This window comes from Oncorhynchus clarkii, chromosome 16 (assembly GCF_045791955.1).
Source record: "Oncorhynchus clarkii lewisi isolate Uvic-CL-2024 chromosome 16, UVic_Ocla_1.0, whole genome shotgun sequence".
Taxonomy (NCBI): Eukaryota; Metazoa; Chordata; class Actinopteri; order Salmoniformes; family Salmonidae; genus Oncorhynchus; species Oncorhynchus clarkii.
Window position 1 is genome coordinate 16,626,586 of NC_092162.1, and position 24,428 is coordinate 16,651,013.

Consider the following 24,428-nt stretch of genomic DNA (forward strand, 5'->3'; position numbering starts at 1 on the left):
AGATGTTAGACTGATATACATGGCTGCCAGTGTTGTCTGCATTCTCTTCTGGTGACTTGTAATACATACATGGAAATGAAGTTGAGGAGACAGCGCTAGCATGTGAAGAACTTTGGCTTATTCAAATCAAGCTAAGAGCAAGCAATCCTCAAAAGCAATTCACGGCATATTACGTTTCCCCTGGTCAGCTGCCTGCGCAATTGCCTAACAACCTCGCGGGCTTCCAAGTCATTTTCCGAGAAAGGACGTGTTTACTGAGCAGAGAACATTGGTAATGCAATACATTATATTCAGGCCATTTTGAAAGATTACATAAACGTATGATACTGCTATATCCCAGTAATTTCACCTCAACAACCTCGCAGTCAAAATGCTCCAGGAGCGGATATTATTCCCAAAGTCATACACATATGGACTATGACGGATGTGTTTGGAGACGGATGTTTGTGTTCCGCTGACCACTCCCTTATCAGGCAATGAGCGCTAATAGCTTAAAAGGATATCGAAACCAGAGGAGCAGTTTGGCGCAGACTGGGAACACAGTAAGCAACAGGTCGGGCACATTTTTTTGCAACCTCCATGGTCAGTCTTCTGAAGGTGGATAGAGTTTCAGAAGGGGGCTGACAGAGTAATGTTTAGCAGGGAAATCGATAGCCAGGGTCAAGGTGGAAGAAAACGGAGGCGAGAGTGCAGACTTTACCCTCCCACTTTACCCTCAACATGCAAACAATTGTTAGCCTTACACGTAACTCTACACACACGTGTTAGTTAGCATTTACATGCTATTGGGGTTAGCATCTCTACCGGGCATGGAACTGGCAGGAGCCAGGAGGAGGGTCGGCCTACACATTCCCTCCCTCCCTAGGGCTGAGGAGAGGAAAATGGGGATGAGGGACACACATCTTCCGAGTTGGACGGTAGCACCGTATGGTCACGGCCTGCAATGAGCCATGTAAGCCTCGGCCAGGGGTGGGGGGGGGGTGGGGGGTGGTGGTGGGGGACAAGTGTAGGGAGTGGGGCCAGGGCCGACCGTATGTGGGGAGAAAACAACAGGAGGTTTAGAAGGAAACAGAGCTGTCAACAAACATTTCCAAACAACCACAGCAAACAAAAGCATCGTTGAGCGCTCTTGGGAGAGCATTTCTCCGCTTGATTGTCACCATTTGGCCTCGGAATCGAAGCCGAAAAAGCAAAATGAAAATATTATTTTGCTTCTAATTAAAACAAATAAATAAACTACAGTTGGAACTGACAGGCACAGTGTATCTGGGCAGGTATTCTGAGGTAACAATGGTTTTTATTTTGTACCTTTATTTAACTAGGCAAGTCAGTTAAGAACAAATTCTTCTTTTCAATGATGGCCTAGGAACAGTGGGTTAACTGCCTGTTCAGGGGCAGAACAACAGATTTGTACCTTGTCAGCTCGGGGATATGAACTAGTCCAACGCTCTAACCACTAGGCTACCCTGCTGCCCCAAAGGGTGGTTGCTCAACGCACAGCTTTGTGTCGAGTCCTGGCCCCTGTTCTACCAACAAACGCATGCAAGAGAAGTGGAGCTCACATCTTAAGGTCTGTGTGGGGGGGGGGGGAAGGGGCAGGTAAGGACCACTGAAACATGTGTGAGATGTGATGTCTCACACAATCGCAATGTGTGATGTCATCCTAGGATTTCAGGAAGGTGCGTGTGTGTGTGTGGTGTATGTGTGTGTGTGTGTGTGTGTGTGGGGTGAGGGGGGGGTGGGGTATAAACAATTGGATGTGGCTGTCTGTCTGCTCAACACTGTTCGCACCACACTACCTTTTTTATCAGATGCTGAACAGAAGGGGTTTCAGGGGGGAAAACCCAGAAAACCCACTTCCGTGTCTTTTGAAATGTGATACAGTGCAGACAAATTTTTCTCTGCCTTCTGGATTGAAGAAGAGCCTTCAATGGCATTAGATCACTAGATATAAGGATGGAATGGCATCCATGTGGAGGGAAAGAGGCCAAGTCTTCACTCTAGTTTATACCAGGGTTAAGCACATCATAAGACCGACTCCACCCCTCCCAGGCGAAAGGGAAGGGATGGCTTAGAGATATTTGCCTGCTTTCATCATCTCTGAAAGATGTCTGTCTCACTCAATTAACATTCCGAGGTTCCTAGCAGCCGCTGTGTCACTGCGTAATGGACAGAATATCATTGCAATTTTGCAGGACATACAGGCAGACGCGTGACACACACACACACGGTGGTCAATGAACACACTTGAGTCTCAGGCATGTTTTCACGTTTACGTTTTGAAACAGGAGCAGAGTATTTGAGTGGGTGGTAGACATGGCATGTTAGGGATTATATAGCCCGTGAGAAAAATATTTACTGCCCTCAGAAGACAGACATTTTCTTACCAAAAAAACTCTCTCAGAGTTATACTTCTCAGAGAGGCAGTTGACAGTAAATAATTAATCAAGTGATTTTCCCTTGAAGTCGTCTCTGAGCGCCACTGTGTTAGCGATGGATTTATGGCGTGGCACCAACCAGAATAGAACCATGGCGCTCCCTTCCACTTCTCATCACTTTTATGGGTATGGCAGCTGATTCTGATCATGACAGAATTCTGTTGGATTGGAACGAGTGTATGACGACACATTTTGTCCAGGACTTTAATGAGTCTCTGTAGCATTACCTCACCACTCAACATGTACTGTAGGCTTAGTACCTTACATGGGCCTTGTTCCCCGGTTCCCCTTGTTTCCCCACGTATCAGCAAAATGCCAGTCTATTGGCTGGCTCCAAGGCTAGATAGCTAACCCGCAGAGTGATATCTCCATAAACCACAAAACACAATAAACCACAAAACACCAGTACTGTCCACTGTCATTGCACAACAATCTTGTGCCTCCAGTTAAAATAAGTAAACTGTTATCTTTTTCATGCATTTCTTCTCCAAAACAATGTACTAAAAATGTGTTTGTGTCCACGTCCATGTCCTGTCCCGTATACAGGCCAGTGCCTTTGTTTACTTAATCTACGAGGGGGACTTCAATATGTTCACCCCCTCCTCTCCTTCTCTCAACATAATATTATTCATTCGATTCCACACTCAACAGTTTTATGATTGTGTACCATGTGGAACTTGTTTTAATACTTATTCTGATTAGACTTGTTCTTGACCCCCCCCCCCCCCCTCCCCCTTTGAGGAACACGAGGCAATCAGTAAAACTACAGTGGAAATTGCTTCCTAGCCGTGGAGAGACGGCTCCAGATATATCCAGGATCTGCTGGGCTTAGGAGAGTTTAAGATCAGGATCAATTCAGCTCTCCAGCTCCTTATCAGACGACAGACAGCCTCTGGGATTGTAAGAGGAAATCTCTTATGTCTCGTTCCTGACCCCTCTGCTATAATGTCAATGACTGACTGGGCTTAAGCAGTTGAGAAGTTGTATCGCATGTTTTTTCCAAAATGCCAAACGGGTGAAGTTCATAGACTCATCCCTGTTTTTGTTGAGTGAAATACATCATTCTGATTGGGTCTGTCAGGCCTTGCGGTGCCATGAAACTACTACTAGCTTTTTCAAAGCTAAGTGTTTCCATGTTTATCTGAAAAGCTCAGTGACGTGTGTTCAGCTCGATTCTTTTGGCCACGTTCTGCTCGATAGACGATGGTATGATGGATGTATATCCACATGTATCCACATGCATATCCTATTGTCTCTTGTGATGGAAATGTTATACTTGTGCTTTTCTAAGAACTAATTTCTGTGTTCTATTTATGTGCTGTTCTAATAACCAGTTTCTGTGTTCATGCAAGTGACTGATTGAACGAATCCTCATTTATCAGTATCTGCAATTTGGCAGTGCACCCAGACCTTGTTTTGAGAACGAAAGATACGTACCTCAGTTTCAAGGTCTCAACTTAGAGAGAAGAAGCCTCGTGAGGCATTGGTCGGTCACATGAATGAAGCAAACGTTAATGATTCAATGATTATGACTACGTTAAATCATGCAAATATGACTTGTCTGCAGTATATAAGAGAACTTATTGGACTGCCCCGTTAGAGCTCCTGACAGACAGATGCTCACTATGATGCATCAAGTTTATTGTGTCCCTGTGTAAGAATTTCCACAAAACCTTTACAGGGCATCTTCTCAGATTCATGGCAGGGATCAGAGCAGTGTAAGACGGGTCGAGGACAACTGGGCTTGGTGGATTACTACAGTATGTTATGACAGCTACGGCTAATTGTTCATAAAATGGCTCTGTGAGCAAGAAGGCTACTTGTCATGAGGACTTCCATTCCGTCAATGAGCTGCCTAACTCTTCACTATCTTTATTGTGTAATCCTATGCATCTCTCCACACCCCCATTCTCCCATCCTTCCCTTTTCCCCTGAGCACACTACACACTCCGATTCTTTCACAGGCACTCAGAGGGAATGAGCTTTGGTTCATCTGGTGTTGTTGCCGCGGCATGTTGCAATCACTCCCCTAGTACGCATATCTGACCCAGCAGGAAGGAACAGGGGGCAAACTGCCCATTTTATACCTCCACTGAGGAGAGAAGGAGAGAGAGCTGATCTTGATCCTGCAAGCAGATGTCTGTGGATCCTTCCATGGCCGAGAGCAGAGGAGTATGGGTAATTAACTGTGTTAGCAACCCACACTAGCCTTAGCCCTAGAGGGTCATAGGGTTCTCATAGGGACGCTGGCCTGTCATTGACTTTGGCAGGAAATGTTATCTTTCTCGGAACAACTTCACTCACTAAAATCTCTTTTCAACTATTGTGAATAATGTGGCCTTTGTAATGGACTTTTCCCACACCAAATAAATTACGACTGTAGAACACCCTTTGAATTCTTTCAAGACAAATGGCTACTTTGCCTGCAGTATGATTTTTTTAAACTATACGCTTGATCGTATTTTACATTTTTGGGCAGGCAGTGTAGATTTAGAGATATGTTCTTCCGAAGTAACCTGATTTTGTTTTGTCAACAGTTTAGCTTCCAATACATTAATGAACTTCTCTTTGATGGAACTCAGATAACCTGATTGAATACAGACAAAAGCAGCATGGCAAATGTGACTTTTCTTCCATCAAATGTTTCTATTGTCTCCAGCCTACATCAACCTTGAAACAGAGGTTCATCACATTTCTGCTGTACTGCATCAATGCGAAGAGTAGCAAAACACGTGCATAATGCCACAATAGTTCCAACCCATTGCCAAACCCTGCTGCGCCCAACTGTCCTGAACCACACAGCTCAGGATTCTAGCTGCTCATGTCACGGTTTGAAACTCCAACTGTCCACCCAGGACAAAGTCAACTTTCACCCCACCATCACCCCACCTCACATACAGTATATCATTTATGCCTGCATACCCAGCCCCAGATACAGGGAAGTTGGACAACTCTACAGCACTTATAAGGCTTTGGATCAGTATCCACGAACAAACAACATGATCCAAATGCCAGACTGAAAAATAAAATAGGGTCTGGTGGTCGGCATTACCTCAAGCTCTGGAATGGACATAATACAAACTGCTATCACTCCCCATTTCCAACATAACTGTTACAAGCATGTAATTCATTTCAATGTCAGATGTTTTTTCTACCCTTCCTGTGTAATGACATTCACTGTGCCTTGTGAAGAGAGCTTTCTGGTCCCATAAATAAGACGGAGGTAGGGTTAGCCTGCCTGTTTCATCCATCATGGCCGGCAGTCTGGCTGAGCTGTGTTTGTGGAGCAAGATGGAGCATTGGGGGCCGCATCCATCCACGTTCCTAGAAGCAGCCATTCCCTGTGGGAACGTCCCTCGACCATTAAACACCTAACGGCAGGCTAGTTTGATTGGTCCAGCTGAGAGAGAGAGAGAGAGAGAGAACGAGTGAAAGAGGACCACAAGTCTCCACAGGTCTTCTACTGGTACGTGGTGAAGAGTCAACAGGTTTTTCATTTAAGCTTCTCAGGCACATCAGTCCTCAAACTTCAATGACAGCTTAAGTGATATTGTAAAATCAACCAATGTTAAATGGAATACTGATATTTTAACTTAAATGTTATTATTTCACCTTTATTTAACCAGGTAGGCCAGTTAATTATGAATGCAGGGTTGCTTACCAGAGGTTCACACACATTGCACCAGTACAATGTTTCACAGGCTCAGGAGAAAGTTCTTTGTTTCTGGCCATTTTGAGCCTGTAATCAAGCCCACAAATGCTGATGCTAATGCTAAAGACGGCCAGTTGTATTGCTTCTTTAATCAGAACAACAGTTTTCAGCTGTGCAAACATAATTGCAAAATGGTTTTCTAATGATCAATTAGCCTTTAAAATGATAAACGTGGATTAGCTAACACAACGTGCCATTGGAACACAGGAATGATGGTTACTGATAATGGGCCTCTGTACACCTATGTAGATATTCCATGAAAAATCTGCAGTTTCCAGCTGCAATAGTCATTTACAACATTAACAATGTCTATACTGTATTTCTGATCAATTTGATGCTATTTTAATGGACAAAAAAATGTGCTTTGCTTTCAAAATCAAGGACATTTCTAAATGACCCCAAACTTTTGAACAGTAGTGTAAGTTGGAAGTGTGCGGAGCAGGGCTTTTTAAGAAAAAGAGCGGAATGATCTACGCGACTTCAAAGAAACTTCCTCAGGCTTACATATTATTGTACAGCTTCCTGAAGGTAATCCTGAGATCATCTCAAACCCCTCAGAGTCCTCGGAAAACCATGACGATGGCGATCCCTCGATAAACACGGATGAACATTGAATGTCAGTGAGTCAGTATAAACCTGGAGCCTTATATGCCCTATATGCCCTTATATGCCCTATATGCCCTTATATGCCCAGTATAAACCTGGAGCCTTATATGCCCTATATGCCCTTATATGCCCAGTATAAACCTGGAGCCTTATATCCCTGGAAATGAGGCATAAATAGTTGTTTTATGGGGGAGTGTATAGCGCAGGTGTTGAAATTCACAGGGCATGTTGCCGATTCCGAAGCTTTAATGCTACAAATCTGGCTAATAAACCACACTCATGAAGAGAGGGCTTAGCCCTGACTTTATTAAAATTTAATGAGAAAAAAACAATAGAAATTCTTGGAAACACAACATTCTAGTAACACTGTGGTTCCTCACAAACAAATAGTCAGGGGGAAAAAAGAAGATGAAAATGATCTTTCCAAGATACTTAGTACCCTAATATCTCAGCAACGGCCACCCAGATCAGCCTCTTCCCAGTCAGGAGAACGGTCCTGCTGGATCCGTTTGATCTCATCTCGCTCCCCACTAATTAAAGAAGAACGCCGTGAAGTCGGAGTCTCCATGGTTCTAAGACATTAATCCCAGCTAGGGCTGAGTTGATCTCTTCAGGGAGGCATTGAGTTGTGTTCAGTAATGACTGAAGAGGCGACCGCTCCCAACACACTCTGCATTCCAGGGATTCCTGCTGACCATACAACTGGGCGAGCACAGATGCTTGACCAAGCAATAGTAGTCAAATGCCGTGTCCATTGTGTCATTGGATTTCATAATATCGAAGTTAACCATATTGTATCCAACGTCCAGCATTCCTTTAATGATATTGAGTTCTATTACGAAAGGAGGCACAATGCTGAAGTTGATTGAAAGGGACAGGTTACTGCTAGCCTGGATGTAAGTGCTAATGAAACCTGAGGCAATGTTTTTCTTCTTCGTAATATTTGAGGTGCACTTGATTAAACTTGCCTGGAGTGCAGAGTTTTCACTTTAGAGACCATTGGTTCCATTGTGTCTGTGAGAAGCGTATAAGTATTCATCCCAGATATGCTGCTAACCAGTTAATACTCGTTCCTTAAAGCTAGCCTGGCTGTTTTTAAAGGAGGAGTTGAGTTTGAAGATGCGAGAGTGACCTGGGCCTGCTCGGGGACACGGAGGTACTGTAGGTTGTCTGTGAGATGGACAGCCTCATTACCTGGCAATGTTCTGTCATCTGTCATCCGGTGCGACACTAAGGACACGGCCCTGGTCCCTGTGACAGCATCCATAAGTCTTGAGCCAGACCCTGTGGCTTCTGGACTTCATGCAGGTAACCCGTTGCTGCCTACACCAACCGTTCATGGATCTCTTTCATCAACCTCCACTCTCAACCCAGCCTGTGTGCTGTTTAATAAGACATTTCACAGACATAGAGAACTTGGTGGGTGACACCATACTCTGTCGTTAGTGTGAACACTGGAAGATGGTTGGCTGGATGTATCAGGTGTCACAATATTACAAAATCAGACAGAGGGTGTAGACAGGAAATACGCAATTCATTCCACCAACGCGTCATCCCTGCTTCAAAAAGACTAAGGACGCTGCAGTAAGATTGACCTGTCATCTGGCAGGTCTTAAATCTAGGCCTAGCTAGCCTACTCCTGAAACCACAGTGGAGATTTCTCTTTCTGACTGGTTGTAACCTATTGATCCTTTCTGGGGGAACATCTATGCCGGGACATTGTGTTAATATCATTGTTCTAGAATAAGCCTTGTCCAAGTCATCAATTCCCAAATTTCACTCAGTGTTCTTAAGAAGAGCTATTCTTTTTCAAAAGAGGAGGACACGGTTAGACTTACATAACTCGCACTCAAAACAAGCTGCGTATTTCATGACTTTCCAACATGCCACACACAATTACTTGATGAACATTCTGGTTTTGTGCATGGATCTGCAGGCCAAATGCCCTCGGTTGTAAAATAAATGATGTCTAAACTTAATCTGTGTGGAGACTAACTGTCCCCTGTCAAAAAAAAGTGAATCAGTAAAAAGACTGCTGCTAAATGCTGCTGTTGACTGTTGTGTTGTCAAAACATAGTGATTTGGACAGTTGTGTTACAACAGAGCAAAAAGAGGTCCTGGATGGCTTCGGGTGGGTGCATTTCACTTGAGCGATGCAACCACTGTTAAATGAATGGAAATGTATTCCTTCTATTCCCCTCCGGGAAGCATTTCTCGATACGCTGATAATGTTACAAATCTTGCAGTGGCGAACCTGAACAAGTCCTTGCTCTGGGTAGTTCTAACGGTATGGCTCATTTCGAGAGTGTGCCTTATGGGCACTGCCACCTGAGTGGTGTTGGCCCAACAAGAACTCCATCCTACTTGTTGCCATACCAACAACTTTAAAAAAAAATCCTTGGTTCAGTCTTAGTATTTTCCTCGTTGAGTTTCCGAGATGGATATCGCTTGTGTTCTCTTTTTTCAAACCCTCCAATAAAACATGCCCAGAAAGTATCCAAGAGGGACCCGGAACTGGATACAGCCTGAGGAAATATCTTTGATAACTACACTTGCTTGCTTTCCTAAAGAAATGTGGTCTCACAGCTTGAACTACTAATTTGCTACAGGTATACATTAACATTTTTAAGATGGTATTGAATAGATACAGCGCAAATGATAAATATCGACGATCAACCATAGCATTTTTAGAAATAATACACGGTTGACTTCAGTTTTGTAAAATTCAAAGAGTGAGTGGGAGAAAACTCAAAGGACAGAGGAATTCACTGATGTGTGAGCCATTAAAAACAGCTTCCTTTTCGAGAGAATCAACAGAGCACTGTCCAAATGGGCAGGAGCCATGAAATAGTAGAGCACTGCAGGGAGAAGAGGACAACCTCACAAGCTAATCTCTTCCCTTCGAGTGCGTACATATCTATAGTATGTATGCAGAATTTGTTGTCGCATGCTGTTTCTGAAGATAAGTCATCTTTTTGCCAAGAGTGAAGCCAAGGTTTGTATGGGCTGTTTGCTGATGGTGAATGGAAACACTGTAATTGAAAGGTGCTGCGATATCCATTAAGAAGGAAGGCAGTTCAGACAAATAGTTCTGGGTGTCTCCAAGGTGCTGATTGAGCAGACAGATGGTACATCAAATATGATGAAAAGACATCAGCAGGTTCGACCCCCTCTATCTATTCTTAATCTGCAGCCAAGGAGATTTTATTTTCCTTTAAAGACAAGAAAAAAAGTCCAAGGGAATGATTCAACTAAAGCCTTGGCTGGCAGGCAGACTCACTCTTGGAGTGGTTCAACTAAAGCCTTGGCTGGCAGGCAGACTCACTCTTGGAGTGGTTCAACTAAAGCCTTGGCTGGCAGGCAGACTCACTCTTGGAGTGATTCAACTAAAGCCTTGGCTGGCAGGCAGACTCACTCTTGGAGTGGTTCAACTAAAGCCTTGGCTGGCAGGCAGACTCACTCTTGGAGTGGTTCAACTAAAGCCTTGGCTGGCAGGCAGACTCACTCTTGGAGTGATTCAACTAAAGCCTTGGCTGGCAGGCAGACTCACTCTTGGAGTGGTTCAACTAAAGCCTTGACTGGCAGGCAGGCTCACTCTTGGAGTGGTTCAACTAAAGCCTTGGCTGGCAGGCAGACTCACTCTTGGAGTGATTCAACTAAAGCCTTGGCTGGCAGGCAGACTCACTCTTGGAGTGGTTCAACTAAAGCCTTGACTGGCAGGCAGGCTCACTCTTGGAGTGGTTCAACTAAAGCCTTGGCTGGCAGGCAGGCTCGCTCTTGGAGTGGTTCTGCATCTGTTACTATAATTTCCAACCAGATAATTCTGTTTTTCCGAAATGATTTTTTGAACCATGTGAAATCACTTAACCTTTTATAGTAGTTGGAAGGATTTATTGTCTTATTTTGAAAATTACTCTCATTTTAGAGACTCAATCTAGTCAATAAAACTAAGAACACAGACATGTTCAGACTGATGATTTCATATTGTACGATAAATTAATTAGCTTTTTATTTGGACATTACATACACATTGAATAAGGTGGTTGGCCTGTAATTTCCACATCTCTCCTTTCCTGTGTTGTAACATTAGCTAATGGTGACGAGTGCCTCCAATTATCATTACAACTGGGATTCACTCAGCGCTCTCTCTCTCTCTCTCTCACACACACACACGCACACACACGCACACACTCTCTCTCTATATACTGTAGTTGAATGTGCTGACAACAAAATCACACAAAAATTATCAATGGAAATCAAATTTATCAACCCATGGAGGTCTGGATTTGGAGTCACACTCAAAATTAAAGTGGAAAACCACACTACAGGCTGATCCAACATTGATGTAATGTCCTTAAAACAAGTCAAAATGAGGCTCAGTAGTGTGTGTGGCCTCCACGTGCCTGTATGACCTCTCTACAACGCCTGGGCATGCTCCTGATGAGGTGGCGGATGGTCTCCTGTGGGATCTCCTCCCAGACCTGGACTAAAGCATCCGCCAACTCCTGGACAGTCTGTGGTGCAACGTGGCGTTGGTGGATGGAGCGAGACATGATGTCCCAGATGTGCTCAATTGGATTTAGGTCTGGGGAACGGGCGGGCCAGTCCATAGCATCAATGCCTTCCTCTTGCAGGAACTGCTGACACACTCCAGCCACATGAGGTCTAGCATTGTCTTGCATTAGGAGGAACCCAGGGCCAACCACACCAGCATATGGTCTCATAAGGGGTCTGAGGATCTCATCTCGGTACCTAATGGCAGTCAGGCTACCTCTGGCGAGCAGATGGAGGGCTGTGCGGCCCCCCAAAGAAATGCCACCCCACACCATGACTGACCCACCGCCAAACCGGTCATGCTGGACGATGTTTCAGGCAGCAGAACGTTCTCCACGGCGTCTCCAGACTGTCACATCTGTCACATGTGCTCAGTGTGAACCTGCTATCATCTGTGAAGAGCACAGGGCGCCAGTGGCGAATTTGCCAATCTTGGTGTTCTCTGGCAAATGCCAAACGTCCTGCACGGTGTTGGGCTGTAAGCACAACCCCCACCTGTGGATGCCAGGCCCTCATACCACCCTCATTGAGTCTGTTTCTGACCATTTGAGCAGACACATGCACATTTGTGGCCTGCTGGAGGTCATTTTGCAGGGCTCTGGCAGTGCTCCTCCTGCTCCTCCTTGCACAAAGGCGGAGGTAGCGGTCCTGCTGCTGGGTTGTTGCCCTCCTACGGCCTCCTCCACGTCTCCTGATGTACTGGCCTGTCTCCTGGTAGCGCCTCCATGCTCTGGACACTACGCTGACAGACACAGCAAACCTTCTTGCCACATCTCGCATTGATGTACCATCCTGGATGAGCTGCACTACCTGAGCCACTTGTGTGGGTTGTAGACTCCATCTCATGCTACCACTAGAGTGAAAGCACCGCCTGCATTCAAAAGTGACCAAAACATCAGCCAGGAAGCATAGGAACTGAGAAGTGGTCTGTGGTTATCACCTGCAGAACCACTCTTTTATTGGAGGTGTCTTGCTAAATGCCTATAATTTCCACCTGTTGTCTATTCCATTTGCACAACAGCATGTGAAATGTATTGTCAATCAGTGTTGCTTCCTAAGTGGACAGTTTGATTTCACAGAAGTGTGATTGACTTGGAGTTACATTGCGTTGTTTAAGTGTTCCCTTTATTTTTTTGAGCAGTGTATATAATCCGGGGTCAGTGTTTCTCATAAAATATTTCTACAGTACATATCGAAAGCACATTCCAAAACTTGTTCAGTCCCACCTCTGTGAAACTGCTGGGAGTTACGGACTGTGGTTGTAACCTCCGACCACATGACTCCATGAATCCATGCACCTGCATCTGTACAGGGCACCTTGGGAAGAGTCCCTGTTAAAGCCATGCATGGGGTCTCCCTGTCGCGCCTGATGTATGTTAAAGTGTCCTGGGGTCCTTTTCCTAGGTGTGGGTGTCTCTCCAGAGGCCCGATTAGAACAGGCTGCACTTACAGCTGTGTTTGCTTCTTGTCAAACAGGCCCTGTTTTATGGCCGTCATCATCGGCGGTGTGACATATGCGGAGTGTGTTTTACTGCCACTGGCTGTCTGTTAAGTCCAGAGATCACGACTCGTCCAACACTCACTAAATCATCAAGGAGTTTCACTCGCTGATGAATCACAGGAACACTACAGGCCAGATATGTGTTCGTGAGCGGGAAAGATTTCAAGTTATGAAGAAACAAGAGTTCTATGACAGTGGTAGAGCATGTGTAATCAATCAGTGCCCACTGTTGTGTGAGGGAGCTGCCCTTTGGGGTGTCGTTTATTTACACGCTTGAGTATGACTCAGTAATCACTCCAATCTGAACATTTTGGGTGATTCTCATGCCAATAGCTGCTAAGCTAAAGTCATGTGGGTGGGGATGGACAATTAGCTCGAGAGGTACTCAAAGAGCACGAAAGACAGCGTGTGGCTAGCTTTAACTACGTGCGTGCACACATTTTTACATCGGTTTAATTTTCTTATGCTGACATCGGGGATCCATTTTGAAATTAATGTACCAATCAGCATTCGTTTTGTCATTTGTTTGCCTCTTTTTGTTTATTTTGTGTACAAACTTAATTAAAGAACCGCTGTTCCTGTGATGGAGGTTGAATGTGATGTCATAATCTACAGGTTTTTTTGATCAAATGGATCTCATTAAAGAAAAAGAGGTTGCGGTACGACTTATCTAATACTGTGAACTACCAGTGGACTACTCTGCACCCCAAACAAGATACTGAATGTCTCTTAATTCTCTCAGACGTAAGTCCACTGCGTGCCAATGAGTGACTGCATACCTACCAGTGTTCCAATTTTGTGGGGGATTTATTTAGAGGTAACCCTATATTTTTCAGAGCCATACTTGTGGGATATGCAGAGGGAGGGGAGAGGATGATGGGTAATGCTAACTGACAGGGTTTCCATCTCATTTCACACCCAACATGGTCTACTCTCGTTTTTGATGTAGTGGAAAAGAATGACGCTTTGAATATTGTGTGGCAAATGCAGCAAAATCTTGGTCTGCAGTAGTTAAGACAGTTATTTTTTCTCAGGAATATTTCATTTTAATAATGAGGGGGAAAAATGAAGAGTTTACTTATTTTTGACTGTTAACGTTATTTTATGCTTTTATACCTGTCTGCGGCCAACATTAAATTACAAAACAGTGTTGTGCTGAAGCTTCACTTTGATGCCCATTGGTTTTATTCAGACTTTTTGGTTGAATGTTGTGAAATGTATGACTTTGTGTCACGCTGAGCTTTAAACTTGTCCGAAGTCTATATGACAAGGAGCTCTGTCTCCGTGGGGTTTTCTATGGCACTGTCCTCCTCTGGCAACCGTCCACCTGCTCTGGTGGTCTTCCCCTACTGTCCACAAACACTTCAGTGGTCCAAGGTTTCAGAAACTCTGTGGCAGGGCCGTTCAAAGTGGCCAAACGTTTCGGAAAGGACCAAGGAGGGAACAAGTCAAAGCTGTCAGGATTTTTACATTAAAACAGCTCACAGAGGATACGCTGGCAACCCTCAGTGCAAGTCTGAGTCAACGTGTCATATAAAAAGGCAACAAGGTTTTCATCTCCTCCACTCGAGAAAGTCCAGCTCCCACTTGGGTTCCCAAATAAAACACTGTGCTTTCCTACAGCGCAGATACAGAGGGTTGAATAATTCATTGTGTCCTCATGCAGAGCTTCTATAAAAAAGGATCCCATAACATCATCACACTCTACTCAGAGCTTGACACAAGTCACCTGGGAAAGTCAGCTGTACCCTAAAAGCGAATTACTCAACCTCACAACGTTATTTACAAGTTCCTCTGTTTCTTCATTTGTATAACATTCAATGTTCTGCAAGTCAGATTTATTTGAGTTTTTTCTTTACTGTAAAGTGGAGAAAGAGAAGTATATCAAAAGTGGAAGCTAGGAGCAAGGAGACATAGGCCTCTGTTATGTCATTTGTAGATATATATTGTCTAAGACAGACCTTTCCTTTTCAAATGTGGCTGTTTGTACAAGGGCACAACTTTCAATGGGGACGGTGGGGTGAGGGGGACATGTGCGTACGCCTCTGAGAGGTCGGGTAGGGTGTTTGGAATGTTTATCAGACTGGGTAAAACAATATATATATATATTTTTATGTCTCCCCCCCACTTCTAAAACCAATGTTCGCCCGCTGGTGTTTAAAATACTGTATTGTTTTTTTGTTAAAAAAAAAATCTAACTGTGCACTATTTTCCATATAATTTATTTCCCCGGATTGGCTATGTATGATCATATATGTAACCTGATTCAATGGAAATAAGAAAAACAACAATCCCGTGATACTATGTAAAGAGGGAGAGATGACAGAGAACCCAACACAGAGAGACTGGCCCCCGTCACAGGAATAAAGAAATGGTCTGTGTGTTTCTGTTTCCTGAAATTAATGTGGCTTGGGTCTGCTTCCAAAAAGTGCTGCCCACTTGTTCTGGGTGATTTGTTTCTCTTGGCAGCGTCACAGTTTCTCACCCCTCTCTTTCATGTGCTTCCAAAGTCAAGTCGAACAAATTCATTAAACAGAGTTTGCTCCCCTGGGAGACAGAGGGTGACAGCTGACAGGGATGATTACACGTTAAAGGATGAGAGGGCTGCTGGGAGGGAAAAGAGGGGGATGATTGATAACTCATCCAACTTGACAACATCATTGTGTTTAAGTAAAATGTACAGTTAGTTCAAGGTTCGATTTCACTCAGGCTGGAGGGAAAGAAATGAAACAATGACAACTTGACACTTCCTGGCTTTAAGCCAGAACTTCCCCTTTGGCGCTGTTCTCCCCCAAAGAGGATATTAACAGGGACCCTACTTGGATACCTTCCCCCGACGACCTCTCTTGTATAATGTTACACTGACTACGTTCCAGCCCGGCTCTATGTTCCATACCCTGCTTATTGGAGTTATACTGTATGGTTGGGATGATATGAACCCCTTAAAGTTAGGAGGAAATCATATGCTTTGAATTAAACCTCCAGCTATAGCCTGTGATACCACTGATGGCATAGACTTAGATTTCTGAGTTTACACCTCACAAGTCTCACTAACCAGAGAGCAAAACAAATAACATTCTACCAGTATTTACTATAACTAAGGCCATTTTAATTGATATGATAATTACTGTGAAACAAAAATACATCAATGGGGGGGTTAAAGTGGTGTGAAAAGGGCTTTTACAAGCATGTAAACAGTGTAATGTGACAGCCTATTAACGTTTGGGAGACAGCTGCGTTTGTCTTAATTAATGATCCATATCAACAGCCTTCACCCAGGTCAGGAGAAAACCACAGCACACTATCACTGAACTTTGATCCACAAAGAAGCTCCAAGCCCCAAGGCAGGTACTGTAAGAACAATTTTGCAAATGGGAGTGGTTAAATATGATATCTACCATCCAATTACCACTCACACAGTTGAATAACATACAGCATAGTATACTTGTAGATCACAGACAGCCCTTTTAGTTCCCTTTTGAGATCCATGTAGAACCCTTTCCACAGATGGTTCTACATGGAACCCAAAATAGTTCTACCTAGAACCAAAAAGGGTTCTCCTAAGGGGACAGCCGAAGAACCCTGTTTTTCTAAGAGTGCAGCCATTATTATGAGCCGTCCTCCCCTCACCAGCCTCCTGTGCTGTATATATTCTTCAAGTGGTGAAACTAAAACAACTAACAATGAAAGCGATCCGTTTAAACTATGATAATGATTAGCTAATGTAAACCATATTTATCTTCAAAACAGTCATTTGTGGGTAGAAAGACAAATAAAGAAATGGACAAAGACTGTTTGAATTTATTCTGTTTATCTAAGTTAGAAAGGACAGTTGGAGGTTTCAATAACACACTGACAGATATCCACAGACACACGCCCTGGATACATGATGTCCATGTGTTCACGTGTCCCAGGCCTCTGGGCAGATGCAATCTACCCTCCCTTTGTTCTAGCCGCAACCTGATTAGGAACATATACTGTAATTTTCTAATTAGACTTTCCTAACCCCTTTCATCTGCTGGATGGTGGCTGAGCAGGTACTGCCTTAATATAATAACAATGAACCTGGATCTGGGTCCAGCTGTGCTGACACATGTTGAAAGGGGATGTTGCACTTGGGTCAGCCTTTTCCGTATATGCCAATGGAAGAATTGAGATAGACTACACGGCAGGATCCCTCTGTGCTCATTGGCACAGAGCCGGCAAGCAGGTCGATGGCACAGTCCCATGGATGACTCCACCCCAACTTATGGAGAAGTTAGCAAACCCCCCAAAACATTATAACCACTTTATGGTGGTTGGGACTGGCCATGACCTTCTTAACGTCCATCATAACTCCATGCAGGCCGATCTGGTAACCCAGAAAGGAGACAACTTCCTGATGGAATTGGCACTTCTCGCATTTCACATGTAGGTGGTTAGCCGGAGCATTGGCTAATCCGTAAGGCATCACCAAGTAGTCGTAGTGACCAGACACCGTGCTGAAAGCTGTCTTCAATTTATCCCCTTCCCGGGTGCATATCAGATTGTAGACACTCTACAGGTCCAATTTGGTAAAGAACCGGGCACCATGGAGCTGTTCGATTGCTTCCAGCACCAATGGGAGAGGGTAACACTATTTAGTGGTGATGGCATCCAGACCTCTGTAATTAATGCACAGGCGTAACACTCCATCCTTCTTTGCCATAAAGAAGAAGACGCAGGGGAGGTGGACGTGCGGATGAAACCTTGTTGGAGTGCCTCATGGATGTACTCCTCCATAGCCTTGGTTTCAGCCACCGACAGAGCATAGATGCAGCTGCTCGGGGGCGCAGAGCCTGCAAGCAGGTCGATGGGACAGTCCCAGGTGTGATGAGGAGGTACACAGGTGGCGCGGGTTTGTGAAAAAACCTCCCCCAGGTTTTGGTATACCTCCGGGATGTTGGACTGAAGGGCAACCACAGGACTCTCAACCGACGTTGAACCACAGGGGAAGGGAAAGCAGGTTCTCTGGCATTCAGGTGCCCAGTCCGTGATTGTCATCCTTGACCATGAGATAGTGGGGTCATGACGTTGGAGCCATGGGAGGCCGAGGATGATCTTGTGTACGGGTGCACCGATGATGAAGAAGGGAAGGCTTTCTTCATGTATGGACTCCACGGTTAGGGTGAGTGGTGTTCTGATGTGTGTGATAGTCCCAGATCCCAGTGGTCGATTATCTAGCGATTGAACCGGAAATGGAGAGGAGAGCGAGTATGAAGTGATGTTCAGAGATGAGGCAAGAACCTGGTCAATAAAATTCCCCGCGGCACCGGAATCCACTAGAGCTGGAGAAACAGTAGATGAGGGACAGCCTGCTAGTTAAATCGACAAAACACAGGGTTTGGCGGAAAGTGATGATGATGGAATACTCACGCCTTCCCCAAGAGACAGATGATCAAGGGGCTGTCCCTCTGCTCTCGTGGACCCTGGGTTGGAACGTACCGGACACCACTGTAGCTGGTGCCCCTCCTGATCACAATAGGGACAGAGCCCCAGCTGCCTCCGATGGCGTCGCTAAGCCGCGGGGAGGAGTGTGGCCCCTACCCCCATGGGTTCAGGCTCCAATACAGAATGTATGGGTCAATGAGTCAATGGGTCAATGAAGGAGGGTTAGAGGTGATGGGGATGCCGACGCTCCCGAAGTAGGTTATCCAGACAGATGGCCATCACAATGAGTGTGTCCAAGGAAAGGGTGTCGTCTCTGCATGCCAATTCTGTCTGGACCTTTTCTCACAGTCCTCTTCTGAATAGGGTGCAGATCTCCGGCTCATTCTGGATGCTGCCACTGTCCGGAAGGTGAGCTTGTACTCCGCAGCGTCCTGGCCATCCTGCTGTAGTTGGAGTAGGCGCTCACCCCCCTCTCTGCCCTCCAGTGGATGATCGAAGACTCCTTTGAACAGAGCCATGAACCCATCATAGGAAGCCAGCTCCTTCTCTCCTTTCTTCCAGACGGCCATAGCCCACTCCAACGCCCATCTGATTAGCAGAGAAATAACCGTGGAAACCTTGGACCTCTCGGTGGTGGGGGCTTAAATCTGATGAGCAAAATAGAGGGAGCACTGGGGATAGGAAGCCACGGCATTTGGATGGAGTCCCATCATATTTGTCCGGGATGGACAAATGAGCGTCGCTGACCTGGGCGAACTGCTGGATGGGCTGGGTTGCTGGCTCAGCTTGTGGTAGTGAATCCACCGCTAGTTGGAGTTAACGCTCCTCAGGTAATGTTGAGATGTTGAAGAACAAGGAGGACCTCATCCATAGCCGTCCCCAGGTGCGCCCGCTGGTGGTGGTGTTGGCGAAGTAGATGTCCCTGTTCGCCAACCATTTGGGAGATGTCCTGATTCCCTGGTGCTTTCAATTGTTGTGGTAGTATTCTGTAACGATGATGCTGGGAGTCAGGAAGCAGGTGGTAAGTTTAATAATCATAAAGAACATACAAAAATAAGAGAAGTGTCTGGAGATGAACACAGAAACAGTATTGCCTGAAGAGTGATGCCAGGGAGTGCTAGATAAAGGAGGAGTAATCAGGGTAGTGATGGAGTCCAGGTGTGCCTCATGATGGGGCGCAGGTGTGCGTAATGAATGTTGCCAGGTGTTTGTAATGATGGGTTGCCAGGACCGGTGGTTAGTATACCGGCGACGTCGAGCGCCGGAGTGGGGGAGCGGTGGTAGACGTGACACCTACGAAAAAGTGCCCTCACAGCTCAGTGGATAATTTCTTTATTTCCCGAGAAAACATTTTTTTTAAATAAAAATGTTAAACATAACAAATTGCACATGAACCTAGGTAATTTCATAAGGTCTTGAGTCTCAGACAATTCCCTCTCCCCGCCCTCTGGATCTGTCATGTCTATCTCTAACTGTTAGAAACAAAGTATTGGGCAATTTGACTGCTTGCTAGTCAGAAGCAGATGTCAGCAGCGGAACAAACTCATTTTAAGTAAAAATGTGTTTGTTTTGACAGCATTGCTAACTAGCTGGCATATTATAATTTGCTTTGATCAGCTGAGCAAATCTCTCATCGTCTCTAGGCCCACGAGTCACTGGCACAAGCTGGCTTACAATGTGTGATGAGTGAATGTGTTGCTGCACAAAGGTCTGTGCACGGCCCTGGATGGCAGGTTTGATAAATCGATGCAAGTCAGCCATAGAGTTATAAACCCAAACATAAATTACAAATCCAAAGTAGCCTACAGTGAAATCTGTAACCACGGTAAAGGGTTCAGATAGTCATTCTAAAAGTAGACTCACCACATAGATATAAGCATACATGATTAAGTCATCATTTGTTTCTGGGCCCAAATCTCTGAAGTCATTTTGTGTATTTATTGAGACAGTGGGCCCCCTTACTTTCCATGATGTGTGTGTGTGTGTTCAAGTGCGTGTGTGAGCATACGTGAATCGCTGGGGTATACTAGTGGAATGCAGCCTGTATGGATTACACTTCCTGGGCCAGGAGCAGGAGGGGTGGGCAGCAGTATGTCAGTATGTGCCAAGAAACTATTGTCCCGGCTACCCCCCTGTCTGCTCCACAGGAGGTGGGTTGGTGAGTCATTCTGGCCTTATCTCAGAGCTCCATCTCTGGGTTCAGTTCCTCTGACCTGTCCCGGGGCTCTCAGGACCTGGGAACCGCTGGGGTCAAGGCCGAACCAGTAAACCCTCCCTATCTTCTATCCATCATCACCCGACTCCCCCCCTTCTCCCTTCCTTTTTTCACACACTCATACACTCCCTCTCTAAATATGGGCGTGTTGAGTCTATTGACATTCAGGTATATTCAACCCTCCTCATAAATCAAGAGTGGGTAAGTTTAGTGCAGGGGAAAGTATTCTTGGAAACACTGGTTTTATCTGATAGGAGGGAGTGTAACTGAAATTCTTTATTGACTTGTTTTCCAAGCAAGATTACCAGTGCCAGCACAAACCGAGACTTGATGAAGGCCCATAAGGCCCATAGGTTTGTTTGGGCTTTAGTCGGCTGCTGACAGACAATGAAGATCTGTTCTGTTACTTGTGCTCGGCCTGTATTTGTCAGAGGGTTGTTTTCAAAAATACCCCTCCCCCTCCACCTACACCCTGGTTTCCTGAAGTTACTCTTTGGGTCAAGCCTGTCCACCGTGTATTTAATAAAGTGGAGAAAGAGAGAGTAAATAGACTTTGGGGTTCTCTCTTTAATGGCTTATCAATATCAGGAAGAGGGGGGAACAATGGCGTCCATCAATCTCCCAGCATTCCGTTGTGAGGGCCTGTCGGTCAAGAGAGCGGTGGGGCTCTTGATGAGTGATGGATGGATGGAGGGAGGGAGGGAGACTGATTGACTAGCGCCACTGCCACTTCTCCCCCAAATTCCTCACCCACCGCTCCAAATTGGTATAGTAACAACCAGTGAAGGAGCTCACAGACACGCACACGCGCACACACACACACACACACACACACACACACACACACACACACACACACACACACTTACCTATAGAGGTTGGTACAGTATAAATATTTAGTGCTGCTGTCACCCTGACAGTTGGTGTTTGTGTGCAGTTACAGAGTTTATGTGTGTGGGGATTAGTCCAGTCTGACAGTAGGGCTTTTAGCAGAACTCTGAAGGTGCCCTCGGTTAATCAATCCAAGCTGTGTTTTCAGGCCGGACTCACCCTCCTCCCTCCCTCCCCCTCTCTCTCATGCCAGTGTACACTATGTCCCCCTAACTCACAACCAGAGCCCTGTGAAGAAACCAAAATACTTCATGTTTAATGTTCAAATAATTGTAACGCAACCCCATGCTCTGGTTGGGCTTGATGTTCAATCACAGTTGTTTTGTAGATTCATGGGATTACATGTTCTAAATGACGACCAGGGTGTGTTGTCAACGTGAATTACATGTCATGACTCAGATTTAGCTCTCCCCTTGGTTCCAGAGGGCCAGTAAGCTGGCCTGAGACTGGGCCTTCCTAGAAATGCTGTTGAACCATCACAATTCTCAAAGTGTTTGCATTCAAAGCATTACTGGTCAGCCCTATCAATTACCATTCTTGGCAGTCGTTTAAGGGTGGTGCCCATGTTGAGATGCTTGGCACGGCTTTGTGGGCTTTTGTAGACTTCAAGACACAGAGGGGCTGGGGGGGCAAAGCTTTGAACCTTATTTCATCTCAGCTTAAAAACATTTATTTGAGTACCGCCCGACATAAATTGCAAAAGATAGTGTGCCCCGACAAACGGCAACTTTTTTTTTACATCTTATAATGGTTATAGGACTAAAGAGCACTGTTAATATTGGAAACGGCAGTCACTATGTATCTTTACGGGCCTCCCTGGATCAAGAAACATGGCATCCCACTGCATAACATTACTGTTCAAGTCTGGAAGTCGCCACTGGGGTTTCTCATGCTTTGTGTTCATTTGTGTAAGCAGAGGTGGCTACGGAAGGCCAGCTTTTACAGACAGCTGATGTCAGAGTACGCAACGCTGGAAATGAATAATGTGTCTTTACCCCCACACCGGATCACCGCTTAAGAACCTAACAACTTCACTAACAGCTCCCCTGGTCCCTGTGAAAACACACTCCCAGACAGCTTTTGTTAATTAGTATGAAATGCCTGGTGCCGACCGGGTGGCTAAATGAGAGAGAGAGACACTAAGGCTCGGACGGCTTGAGCAGAAGCACACTGAAGTTCAACGGGCCGCCGACTGCTGTGTTTAAGACGTGGTGACCTGAGACTTGAATGGTGATGACTCTTAATATCTTTATCATGCCTTTCCACTGTGTGTCCCAATCTTATCCGTTCCCAAACAACACCTAGGATGTCTCCTTCCCACTCATTGTGTTTGGAGTGTTTCTCTACGTTACTATGTCTTTATGATGCCTGTACAACACCTCAGGCTCTCCAGATACCTGAAGCACATGTTCCTCTCCTCTCTGTTTGAAGCTGTGTTTATTTGTCACAGGGGGAGAGTCAGAGAGAACAAACAGTCTTCTGTCCCTGCCCTGGATTGTGTCTCCTCTCCTTCACTCTGTGACTTCCTCCCCCACAACGTGTGATTGCTCTTGTGACTGTCAATGCAGAGTGTGTTTGGAGAGCAGAGCACGTCCTATCCTGTAACCTGGCTGGGAGCTTTATCTCACAGGGCCCTCCTCCTTCCCATTGCCATGGATCACTGGCTGCCACTAAGGGGACAACAACACTGACCTGCATTTGGAGTACTTTGTAGAGCAGATAGCGTGTGTGTTCATCAGTGGAGGCTGGTGAGGGGAGGACGGCTCATAATAATGGCCAGAACGGAGCAAATGGAATGGTAAACACCTGGAAACCATGTGTTTGATGTATTTGATAGCGTTCCACCAATCCGCTCTAGCCATTACCATGAGCCCGTCCTCCCCAATTAAGGTGGCACCAACCTCCTGTGGTGTACATGCACTCTGTTAGACACTGAAATGTACTGGGAGCATTGCACAGCCCAATGGGCATGCGACTGAATTCAAACAAACCAACAAGTGTTGCCTTGACCTTGTTCTTTTGGTGCGTGTGTGTGTGTCTGTGTGTGTATCTGTGTGTGTCTGCGTGCGTCTGTGTGCGTCTGTGTGCGTCTATGTTTGTCTGTGTGTGTCTGTGTGTGTCTATGTTTGTCTGTGTGTGTCTGTGTGTATCTATGTTTGTCTGTGTGGGTCTGTGTGCGTCTATGTTTGTCTGTGTGGGTCTGTCTGTCTGTCTGTCTGTCTGTCTGTCTGTCTGTCTGTCTGTCTGTGTGAGGGGGGACCTTGTGCTACAGTCTTTTCAGAGATAACTAGCCGTCGACATCAGACAAAACAAAGCCCATTTGCTGGACACTGGAAGCCAACTTAGTCAAGCAACTGATCCCTTTTTCATGGAGTCAGTGTTTGCTTTGGGGCACCTCCAACTTCCTCTAATTGAAGGAACTGTAAGATGCTTTTCGGTTATTCCCTCAGTTCAATCCCTCAATTGATCCCTGGTGGAGCTTCCTTCTCGGCTCATTTGAGTTGTTGGATGGGAGCGTTACTGGGATGTATCCCAAATGTCCCCCTGTTCCCTATATAGTGCACTACTATTGACCAGGGTCCATATGTCTCTGGTTAAAAGTAATGCACTATAAGAGGAATAAGGTGCCACTTAGGACGCAGCTTAGGACGCTTTCCCCTCTCCACCTTTAGAAGAAATATCTCCCTCCGCACGCTTGGCTTCACCTCTTGACAACTCCTGAGCGAACTTTCCCAGACTTTTCATTTTGCTAAATGCCAAGAATAACTTACTGATTTTCTATTGAAATGATCTCAAAGTGATCTTCAATGGGGTCCTGTGGTCATTTACGCAAGTAAATTAGGTAAATTATTCAGCAGGGAGTAGGAACAAATCGTCCCTAAACAATCTAAATGATTGATTTCTATAAAAATAATAATTTTAGAATTATACCGCAATGGGATCCATTGGAACTCCACCATCATAAACTGCAAAGCATGACTGATCTATGGAGAATAGATCTATTCTGTTACTTATATCAATAGATTGCATGGCTGATCTATGGAGAATAGATCTATTCTGTTACTTCTATCAATAGATTGCATGGCTGATCTATGGAGAATA